Below are 12093 nucleotides of genomic sequence, written 5' to 3' on the forward strand. Positions count from 1 at the left end.
AGGACAATAGGTTGGGTGTGTGGTCTGTTGATCTGGACCAAGCCTGGTTGATCTCACTTGGACTTGCTTGTGGCTCTGAAGACAACTGAGGGCTAGCTAGCTTGTCAGGATGACCTTCACTGTGATGACTCAGGTCTGCTCCATAGGGTCTTTGCCCAGCAGTAGACTTGTTCCCCTGGTAACGGCAGAATTCCAAGAGCTGATGCAGACTGCAGTTTTCAAGACTTCCATTATATCAAGTATGCTCTCCACCCATTGGCCAAAGTAGATTACATGGCTGATCCCAGGAGGAAAGACCCTGGGTAAAGGGAAGTCATCAACTGGGAACTATTAATGTTAACAAATCTTCTACAAGAAACTCATGTTTCTCATTAAAGGGCACTATTAAATAGTAAGATTTTGGACCAACAACTAGAATTTGTTAAAATAAATTTGAAGTAAAACAATTACACGAGCACTTTGTGACTTTTAAATAGGCTTTGAGATTTTCTGGCCAGGTTACTATTGCAAGTAACATTGATGTTGTTTTATTTCCAATAGAGGATGACTTTCCTACCTACTGATAGAGGTAGGATCAAGAAGAAATTTAGGTCTCGAACTACAGCTCATTAATGCTGCACTCTTATGACTCTCATTTTTAGAGTCCAGTTTCATAGTTTGCTCTCCAAATAGCCAGTAGGTAGTTGGTTTTGAGAATTCTCTGTGGAAGCCAGAGGCATCTGTCACTGCAGAAGGCAGTCTACATTAAAGGGAAAGAGGGAGAGGTAAATGTTTGGGATGTTGGTATATAAAGTATTTTACCACTTTTGATCCACTGTAATTTCATTTGGATTTGGCTTTGCCTGTTTTTCACCTCTTGTGTTACAGGGGCTGACTGCATTTTTACTGACATTGCCTCTCTGGGAAGCAAATTCATTTCTCACTCCTTGAGTTTCAGAGCAGAAGTCTGAGGAGCAAGGAAGGGAGACTGGGATTACCCTCTCCCAGATCCCAGCTAGCCTGCTCCTTAAAGCCGTGAGATGCTGCCCCCCCCTACACCGGGATTCCTATCAGTCAGTCAGTTGGAAGGTTCTTTGATCTTTGACCTTTCCTCTTTCTCTGCTGCCCCCGCCACTGGCCCCATCTTGGACTCTGTTGAGGCAATGTTTTTCTTATTACTTTTTGTTCAGGAACTGAGAGTCAAGAAAACTGTGCTATGGTCCTTGGGTTACTGGATGTCTTTAAGTGTAGTTTTCTCCTCTGGAAACTGTGTAAGCCAGACACCCACACATGATCCTTCTCCGTGCTTTATTTAGTAAATCCAGGATGTCAGGATAATATCAGACCCAAATCAGAGGGTCCTAACTAAATGATATTCTCTGTCTCCAATAGTGGCCAGCCACACTTAGAAGCAGCAGGCTGGGAATATAACCAAAGAACACAATATCTATTTTATTTGTCACTCTACTTTAATAAAGCATAATAATGCATTTTTTTTTTTAAGGAACGACTGTACTCCACCCAACCTGCCATTAAACCACAACAAACTCACCCGAGGTGGGGAGTGGGAGTAACAAGATTTTGAAACCGCAGACAAGGTTCTCCTTGCAGAGCTCCAGGGGAGTGTCCTCTCAAGCAAATTCATTTTGGTTGACCCAGCCAGTCAGGGAAGCTGACAAGAAACACTATCAAAAGCAAGTCTCCCCAGGACAGAATGAAAACCACGTTTCCCTAAAGCGGTAGCGTTTTGTTTTGTTTTGAGAAGGGAAAAGTGGAAGGAAGTGATGAAGCTGAAAAATGCCACTTGCTTCAACTTAACTGAGAGGGTTCGTTACCTTTCGGTGCCTGTTAAGTGACTTTAGCTTTAGCCTCCAGCACAGCACATCCTCAAAGTTTTCCTTAGATCTGGCCCCTACCCTCTTCGCTTCAGCGGGCGCTCTCTATTTACACCGCATTTGTGCGGGACCCCTCGCCAACCTATCCCTACCTGTTGGATAGGTCTTCCTTCCTGAGAGCACCTGCTGTTCTTTGGGGGCAGCCATGGTCTCAGAATCTTGGTCTGTTCCTTCTCGGTGGCGAGGGGGCGCCTATGCTAAAGTGAAGGCTTTGCCACTTAACTGGAATCAAGTCAGGTTTGCCAGGGTTCAGTGGCCTGGGGCAGGGGCACGCCCTGCGGGAGCGCCGTGCAGTGCAGTCGGGCTTCAAGACTGAAGCGCCGAGAAGCCTCGGAGGAACCCGCTAATTCTAGGGAAACGCTTCACCCTGTTCTCAGTTCCTGGCACCGGCACAGGGCGCTCCGTCCCCACGCAACGTCGCGACGGCCCGGTCGGACTGTGGCCCGCGAGGCTGCTGCAAACCGGTCTGGCTTCCCTGCAGGGCGTGCGGGATGGAGCAGGGGGTGGAGAGAAAAGGGGAAGAGCCTGGGCGGCCGGCGGGCGGGGCCTGCAGCCTCCGGGAGCCGCGGCCGCAGCGCAGCCAGCTTGCCTAGTGCCTCGCTCGACTCCTGCAAGCCGCGCGGGGATCCGCGCACGGGGGACGCCGCGGCTCCTCGGCCTCCGTCCGCGTCTCGCCTCGCGGACGCGCAGTCGCCCCGGGGCGGCCGGGTGCTGGTGGCCGGCTCCCTGCTCTGCTGGCGGGGAAGGAAGGGAAAAGCGGGGACACGCACACCGGCCGCGGCGCGCGCGCATTGCACACTCACAGCCGCGCGTCCCCGCCTAGGCGCGTTCGGGCCGAGTGTGGCCCCGCGGTTGGGCCAGCCACCTGCCCGACCCCGGTGCTGCCCCGCGCCCTGCCCCGCCCGCCTCCTGCCCCGCGTCCGCGCCGCCGCCGGGGAAGCTGCAACATCCCGACAACTTGTCCGCTGTGGCGCAACTGGTCTCGGCCGCCGAGGCTCCCGCACGCTGGCCCAGGGAGGTAAGTTTCCTGCGCGTCCCCGGCAACCCTCGCTAGACCCTCCGGAGCCGCCGCGCCGCGGGTCCGCGTCTCTGCTGGGACCCGGCGGCCTCTCCGCCCCACCACTTCGCAGTCCGCGTTGTACTGGGGGTGAAGTGGAGGGGGCGCCCGTGGCCACCTAAGCAGGACCTTCGTTCCTCCCGGGCCACAGCTACGCGCTCCCCGCCGGCACCCTCCGCTCGCCAGCCGGATCCCTCGGGCCGCAGTGACACCGGTGTTCACTCCGGCTCACTTAAGCAAGGAACCCCCTCCTCTGTTTCTAGGGATCCTGCAGAGTTTGACAGCAGTGGGAGAGGTGTCCCCGCCACTCTCCCCAGCTGCTCCCCAGATGCGAACTTGTTAGGCGCCCCAGGGATGCGCAGAGGGGTTTGTGAGTCGGTGTTCTGGTGATTTCTGGTTCCGATTCTGGATTGAACAGGTGCAGTATGGCTCCAAGACTAGATGCTGCAGCCGACTTCTGTGGGTCCCCGCTCTCCACGGGCCCTGTCAACATGATGCTTCAACATCTGGGGTGGAGGGTTGGGAGTGTGGGGCGATGGGGAACGAGAATGCCCGAACTAGATTCGCCACTCCACTGCCAGAAGTCACCGGAACGGAAGACAACAAACGTCTGCTATCTCTCATCTACGCAGATGAGCATGTTCTCATTTTTATCACCCCACACCCCAAGCTGGCTCCTCTGCGGTGCCCAGCATGCTTGGGTAGAAACCCTTACCAGAGAAGTTGTTTGGGTAGGCTGGCGAATTTGTTTCATCAAAGCCACTGAAATCAAGGCTCCAAACAAGGACCCTTTGGTTACTGTGATGCTGTTTAAAGGGAGCATGTGGCTGACCCTAAGTAACATCTCCTGCTCCTACCCCTTGATGACAGTCTCAGCCAGCTAGAGGTTCTGGCTGTAAAAAGAATGGCCCTGAAGGGGTGGGCAGGGTGAGAACTGAGAACATGTTACTTTGAAGGAGGAAGTGGTCTCGTGTCAGTTCCGAGCTTAGGCTTTTTGTCCCTCTTCCCAAAATACCCCTCTTGTTCAGTGGAGAAACCGAAGTTTTTTGTAGTTGGAGTGAAGAAAAGCGCAAGGATTGATTTTCCTTAGGACTTCAGTGTGATGAAATAAATAGGGCTCTTCGAAGCTTTTATTAGAGGTTGCTAGCTGAAAGGACCCCCTGAAAGAAACCTTTCCCAGCCAAGTTCAAGGTTGAGTCTCAAGTGTCATGTATGGTCTCTGAGTGGAGGGAAATGCTGGGTTCTGTGTAGAGTGGTGGAGACCCATGGGGACTGATGAGAAAGGTCGTAAGTTTGTGCCTGGTGGCTGCTGTCTTTCCTGGGAAGGAAAGCTATATAGTTCTTACAGATACAACATTACATTTTTGTCCAAATTAAGAAAATGAGAGGGATGTGATAATACCTAATATTTGCATCAATGCCTTACAATCTAGTTCCTGCATTCTCATTTTGTCTCAACCATGTCTGAGGGAGGCAGGATAAAGATGATTACAGCATATCTACAGGAGGAATGGTAGCCTCTGATCCAGGGATTGATCAAAATAGCAAGTGATTGTAATTAGAGTCACAGCCAGGTTTGCTGTTCATAGCTCAGAGCCAGCACTGTACTTGTATAAGTTGTGTGAGTTTTCTTTCTTAATGTTCAGAGTTGCCTTGCATTTGTTGTGGTCAGTACAGACTTATTATGAATTACCATAACAAAGTAAGAGACCCAGGATCAGAGAGGTAATGGGAGTTTTCCATGGCATCTCATCTTAGTGGAGGTTCCAAGATGAGATCTCATCTCATCTCCTGGTACTGAGTTTATTGCCTATGTTTCTGCCATTGCCTCACTTGGGATCCTGATGAGGTCATTCTGTTCAGCATGCTGGTTGGTGACCTGGGTTCTAGTTCCAACACACCATTTATGCCAGATCATATCACTTCCAAGTCTAAAGTCTTTCTCATAGGAAACAAAAAGTTCTGTTAAATTATACATCTTTTCCCAGCTTTAGCATTCAGTGGTGTCTAGCAATAGATTTATAATTCGGTAGTATTATTTTCATTAGGGGAAGGAAAACTTTTTACTCACCAACTAAAAGATTTAGCTAATTATTAATTGTGGTTTTAATTTAATTCTCCAAACTCTCACCACATACCACTTGATGGAGGGAAAGGAAATTACAAGTGTACATTAGTTTATCATCTGTGCTGTTTAGTGTTTCTATTTGACTTGAAAATATTCAGGAAAAGTACTCTCAGGTACAAGTTGGTTTAATACGCCAACAGTAAACTTACCTTTAAAAAAAAAATCTGTGTAGTTTGTATGTAATAAATACCCCCAAATAGCTGTTAAATGCATGGAGACGAATGAAATAATTCATACGGAGAATGCTCTGTAAAATACAGCATCTCACATGTAAAGTCTCAGCACAGGAGATAACTTGCCTACAAGAGGAGAGGTGTGCCTTCTGAAGCCTTGGGTCCAGGAGCCCATTGTTTATCACTGATGTTGCCTGCATTGTTTTTCTATTTCCCTGTAGTCAGAAGACTCATGTCATCTATGTGATGTTCAGTTACTTGCCTTTCTAACTTATGTTAATAAGGTATAGCTAAAGGGTACATTCCTAGGAACTGATTTGTGTCATTTTATTGAAGGGCATAGGAGATGGAGAAGCCAGTCACTCTTTTTCACTTAATAGAATTGAGAAGAATTTCAGTAGATGCTAATACTGATTTGTGGTTTCAAAGGGGGAACCTAATTGGTAAAACCAAAATGGTTTCTGTTCCTTTTAAGAATCCTTCTCTTTCTAGAATGATGACAAAGAATACAGTGGACCTTAAATATTTCTAACAGACCTTGTTGTTTATATCAGGGGCTGAGGTGTACTTTGTTCTGATAAAGAATTCAAATAGCAATATTAGCTTGTTTAGAGATAACACCATTTGTGGGTGAGAAAATTGAAATGTCAGGAGGTAGATTGACCATCTCATGGCCACGTGAATGCTGGCTTAAAGACCAGAGCTAACATAACATCATTAAGGAAATTTATTTTCAAAGTTGTGCCAGAATTTATACCGAGGACACAATTTTTAGAAATCATGGAAGTTAACTGTTTGCCAGTAATTTTTAGGGAGTAGGTACATTTTTATATGGGTTTTTAGTACTTACACTTCTACAATTTCTTTCTAAGTAAATGCAGTTATGGACAAAAATGTCCATTCTCATGTATTCTCTATCATCCTCTTGACTCGGCTACATCAGCAAACTCATAATTAATACTTTGTTCCAACCAGGACTTGAAGAAAGGGATTTGTTTGAATAGAAGCACAAATGCAAGCTGGTTTTCTAAGCTTCTCTTCCTGGTAAATAAAGGCAGAAGCAAAAGGTGGCCCTGTCACCCAGCCAGTAAAATTATAAATATGCATATATTCAATTTGCATTTTGCTTGTAGTTCTGTTAAATTGTGATTCAAAGCATTTATTATCCCAGAAAAAAATGATTTTTTCCTCTGACTTGAGCCTTCATTGTTGTTATGCTAAAAAACATCAAGTCCTAATGTATTATTTGTTGCAAAAACCATTTTCTCTTTGTATCAAATGTGTTGACTGGAGTTGGAAGGAGTCCCTTCAGTTCTTTCGAAGCTGCCCAGTTAGAGCTGTACATTATGTAGCTCAGCTGTTCACTTTGGGTCTTATCTGTGGAGCAGGAGGTGTTTCTTCTAAAAGGCAGGGAAACTGGTGCAGAGGAAATCTAGCATTTTGTTTTATTTAGCTTTTTGTTTTTTTTAACAAATCAACTTAAGCTTTTTTAATGAAAACTTGTCATAAACAGTTGGCTGCCATTGATAAAATTTATTCAGTCAAGTCTTATTAAAAAGAAGAATAGCTTTGGATTTTGTATAGTTTATTCTCAGTATTTTATCTTCTTGTACATAGTTTCCTCAGAAATATACAAAGGTGATGACTTCACAGGAAAACACATGAATTCTCTCCAAATTGGATTACTCTTGGATGATTTGGGACACAGCCACTGGGACATGACTGCTTGTTCCATCAGCCGACAGTCTTGGTGTCATCACTATGTTAAACCCACTGTACATGCACAGACACATGAAGTATGTGTTCTCTTGTAGCCTGTCTTCTGTAATGTTTGTGGAGCTGACATGTTTATGGAACTTGTTTGTGGAACATATAAGTAATATGTTTGGGGGAGTTTACATGATGGGTGACCTGTAAGTTCTTGAAACTCCTTTCTCAAATTTTTGAAAAATATTTTATTTATTATTTTTATTTTACATATATGAGTAAATTGCCTGTATGTATGTAAGTGAACTCATGTCATGCAATGCCAACAGATCTCAGAAGAGTGTTGGATTCTCTGGAACTGGAGGTATTTATGGACGGTTTTTAGTTGCCATGTGGTGCTGGTAATTGAACCCAGGTCCTCTGCAAGAATAGTCAGTGCCCTTAACTGCTGAGCCATCTCTCCAAGCCCTGTTATCAAATATTTTTAAGAAAAACAATTATAAAATTGCAACGAAATCGAAAGCACTGAATGTTTAGTTTTGTTCCAACCCTGATAATGGGTGTGCATGCCTTTCATGGAGAGTCGGGTATAGATTCTAATTGCAAGTGCTGAGAGCCTGGGGATTATAATTACCTTGACTTAAAACTAAAATTTGGAGATGGGACTGTAGAAAATTCATCTATTTTGTAAGAAAAAAAAAGGTGCTTTAAGCCTATATCCTGACCAAGAAGTCTGAGGAGGAAGATAAAGATACAACTAGTCATGAAATTGTGTTTCTTTGCTTCTTACATACACTGGTGCAAGAATATAGTGGGTTGGACATGCTGCATGAATGGTTTCAAATGCTTAATTCACACTTATTTTCTTTCTTTTTAAAAATATGCCCACCTTCATGACCACTTGATCATAGCTTTTGATGATAAAGAGTAATGAAGGAAGAAAACCAAAACAGCATCAATGACTGAAAAGCAGTACCGTGTCCTCCTTCAGGGAGTAGGAAGCATGTTTAAGTGTTTACAGACTATTTATCAGGGCCAAAGCTGAGGCATGTTTTATTTATGTTTGTATTCTCAGAACTTAGTGCTGTGGCAAATGGTGAGAATTTTACAAATGTATAATTGTCAATTTATACATCCACATTAATGTTCAAAATCTTGGGATGTTAATTATTTCAATGATTCTATTCTGAGCCATTTTAGAAATATTAACCAGACTTATAGACACTCGTTTCAATACTTTACAGTGGTCCATTTTCATTTTAAACAGTATTTATTCAGTAGACTCCAAATTTCTATGAGGTTTTAGTTTCTTAAATCTTTTAAAAACTAACATGTTTAGGAATGTTTACTTACTTCCCTTCTTTAGCAAGAAGAATAATTTAAATAATTTATTCATAGGGCTAGGGAGATTGGGCTCAGTTGGTAAAGTGCTTGTCATACAAGCATAAGGACATGAGTTCAGTCCCCCTCATTCATGTGGTAGTTGTGTGTGCTCATGATCCCAGCGCTGGAGAGGCAGGAACATGCAAATCCCTTAGTCAGCCTAGCCTAATTGGCAAGCCCTAGGAATTAGTGAAAGACCCTGTCTCAAAATAAGGTGGACAGCTCCTGAAACCAATACCTAAAGTTAAAGTCTGGCTACCAAATACACACACACACACACACACACACACACACACACACGTGCAGCTGCACACGTGACTGTGCACACACAATTGCTCTGTTTTTCTTTAAAACTCTGATAAACATTTTTTTTCATAATATCTGATCAATATATTTTTAAAGAACCAGAGTGGCTTTCTAGTGAGTTTGGCTCAGGGCTCAGAGATGAGAGTGGGCTTGAAGCTTCTCTAAGTTAATCAGCAGATTGATCATTTAACCTAAAGGCCTTTCTCATATGTCTTGCACACTTCTCAGAACGGATATCTACATACTTATGTGTTTCATTTGTTTTTATGTTGCCTATCCCCAAAACTCACACTCGACCCAAGATTACACACATCTTGGATACATACAGCAGAGTTCCTTAGCACTGTTTATCTAGTGGCTGTCCAGTAGAAGGTGCTCAAAAATTTTTTTTTTTTACCTTTTTTTTTTTTAAATTTTTTTTACAATTAAAGTTACAGTTTTAACAATATGCAAAATATTACAGTAATTCAGATTTTTTGGCATAATGATTACAGATTTGATAAATACATTTTATATCTCATAATAGCGATGAGGATTATACAAAAGCTATTAAAACAATTATGAGAATAAATTCTATTGTCACTTAAGTATCTAAAGCTATTTTCCTTTGCGTTCTTCCAGAATGATTTGTTCTTATTCTTTACCTTAATTTGAGGGACTTCAAGAAGATCCTTGTTTTTATATGAATGAGCTACTAAGTCCCATCTGTCTTGTAAGATGAAATGGGCTTCCATTGCATTACCTGGGCTTGCTGCATTCATTGTGAGGATTGCTTAAATGTTGGCATTGGGATGGCGATGAGCCCTCCAGAAGGAGGAAGTGTTGTTTTAGATGAATAAACATTTGCTTAGGCATGATTATGAATGAAGACCTATCCTAGTTCACACCACACGCGCACACACACACACACACACACACACACACACACACACAGAGTGATGGTGGCTCTTGATTAACTTGATAGGCTTTAGAATCACCTAGGGACACACCCCTGGTGTATTTGTAAGGTTGTTTACAGAGATGTTTGAGGAAGCAAGACGCACCCTGTACATAGGGCTCACCATCACAGGAGCTGAGGTCCTAGACTGAAGGAAAGGAGAAAGGAAAAAGCTGAGCACTACCATAGCTTGCTCTTTGCTTCCTGGTCTTTTCAGATGTTTCTTACCATGAGGGACTATATGCACATAAATCCGTCCTTTGAGTTGTTTGTTTGTTTGTTTTGTTTGTTTTGAGTTGTTTGTTTGTTTTGAGTTGTTGTTTGTTTGTTTGTTTTGAGACAGGGTCTCACTATGCAGCACTGGCTGACCTTGAACTCACAAAGATCTGCCTGCCTCTTCCTCCGCAGTGCTGGGATTAAAGCATGTGCCACCTTGTCAGGTATTATGTCATAACAACAAGAAAATAACTAATAACATGCACACAAAATTGTAGAACAATGAGTAGAGATTATTAAGCGCAAACCAAAACATTCCAAAATGGCTTAAAGGGGCTCTAAGACTACCTAATGACAAACTTGTAACTCTGAATGAAGACACATTGTGATAATATGCAAGGCTTTGACATGTCATATAAAATTTCCCAGCTTCAGCTGGTTTTTCTATAAATATTAAATATAGGAATAATCTATTACTACAAAAGAAACCAGGGCAGTGGTTATCAGAGTGTGGTCCTTGGACCAATATCAGAATCATCTGGGAACTTGTTAAAAATGCAGATTCAACCGGGTATTGGTGGCACATGCCTTTAGTCCCAGCACTTGGGAGGCAGAGGCAGGCAGATCTCTGTGAGTTCGAGGTCAGCCTGGTCTGCATAGTGAGTTCCAGGCCAGCTGGAGCTACAGGGAGACCCTGTCTCAAAAAGACCAAAAAATAAAATAAAATAAAATAAAATAAAAAATGCAGATTCTATATTGGGTGTGGTAGTGCCTAACTTTAATTCCAGCCCTCAGGAGGCAGAGGCAGTCCAAAGCCTTCCAGGAAGGCTGGGACTAGGGAGACCCTGTCAACAAAACAAACAAAACAAAACAAAAAGAAAAGAAAAGAAAAATGCATATTCAAGCTGGATATGGATGAGGTTCCACGCAGTACCAATAGGCCTCCAGGTGATTCTGACACACACTCAACATTGACAGTGAACATTAAATCTGTTTCTTGCTCAGCCTGCCTGAGTATTCTAAATTCCCAAATGAATCACCTTGCATGTCAAGAGGGTGCTGTTTGTCTGCTCATCATCAGAAATACCAGGGGAACATTAAAAAATCCTCCTTCTGCCAGCCTTGGCTTTTCTCACAACTTTATAGATCACAGAGAACACATTTAGTCTTGTGACTAGATTGAATAGACAGGAGTTCAGGAGATATTGATGGTCACTGACCTTAAAAGAGATGGATACTCCCAGGATTAGGAGATAGCTCATGGTACTTGGTGATGAGGGGTAAGACTCTGGCCCCCTGCATGACATATTTTTGAGTTTTTTCTTCTGTAGGTAGCAGATGAAAGGAAGATCTTGAGAGCTAGTGATTGTGTCTAGGAAAGAAAAAAATGATTTTCTTTTTTCTCCTTTCCTTTCCTCTTCTCCTTCCCCACTCCCTCTCTCACATGTACATACATGCATGCATGTGGTTTTGTTTTCCTTTTATTTTTGAGAACGTCTCTCTATATAACTCAGACTGACTTTGAACCTTGAATTCTTGATCTTCCTGTGTGCTGGGATTATAGACAAGTATCACCATGCCTGGCTTGAAGTAGGGGTTTTCTGACAATTTTCAGAATATTTGAAGTCAATTCAATATTCGATATTTGATGAACCTTTTGACTAAGGCAGTGCAGGTGCTATGAGATATTCCAAAACATATGAATGTGATCTTGGCTTTCAAGAAGACTAACTGCTGAGCCTACTGTATTCTAAGCATTTCTCAAGTTCTGTTTCTTTTCATCATCCCCACATATCTACAAGGGATACCACAACATTCTTGCTGATTGAAAAGGAAATCGAAACCCGTTCAATTAACATACTTGCCCATGAGCACAGAGCCAGTAAGCTAAAGCCAGACAGCTAAAGTTATTGCCGTGGCTTTTCTGACTTTAAAGCCTATAACATCTTATGATGGAGCTTTGGAATAAGAATTTTCTTTTTTTTGAAACTGTCAAAAAAACAAATTTAATCAATATTTTTTAATTGCCAAGCATATCAGAAGATGTGACTGAAAAATATTCAGAGGACAATTCTTATATTACGGAGCTGTAGATATTATCCAACAGAATTTTTTAAAATCATTTTTAAAATTTTTTATAACTACATGATTAGAAGAAGCATTTCACTATAGCTTTAACATATTCAGTAACACACTCCAAAGCAAGAGTACATCTCTTTCATAAGTGGGTGCAAGTGTTGCAGGTTCTCCTCAGGCCAGCTGTGAAGACCCTAACCTGGATCGGGTTCCCTGCCGATTGGGGGGGGGGTAAG

The 12093-nt window shown here is 43.0% G+C and overlaps 1 protein-coding gene across 2 annotated transcripts in view; it reads left to right on the top strand.

Moving 5' to 3' along the window:
* The first annotated feature begins 2442 nt into the window (after positions 1–2442).
* The window catches only part of Pip5k1b (phosphatidylinositol-4-phosphate 5-kinase type 1 beta), a 325417-nt gene continuing 315766 nt past the window's right edge, over positions 2443–12093 (top strand). For both annotated transcript variants that reach the window (XM_008852280.2, XM_008852282.2), the window contains exon 1: positions 2443–2892. The gene's annotated coding sequence lies outside the window, so the exon portion shown is untranslated. The remainder of the gene's footprint in view (positions 2893–12093) is intronic.

This window comes from Nannospalax galili, unplaced genomic scaffold, assembly GCF_000622305.1.
Source record: "Nannospalax galili isolate Female #2095 unplaced genomic scaffold, S.galili_v1.0 scaffold1486, whole genome shotgun sequence".
Classification (NCBI taxonomy): domain Eukaryota; kingdom Metazoa; phylum Chordata; class Mammalia; order Rodentia; family Spalacidae; genus Nannospalax; species Nannospalax galili.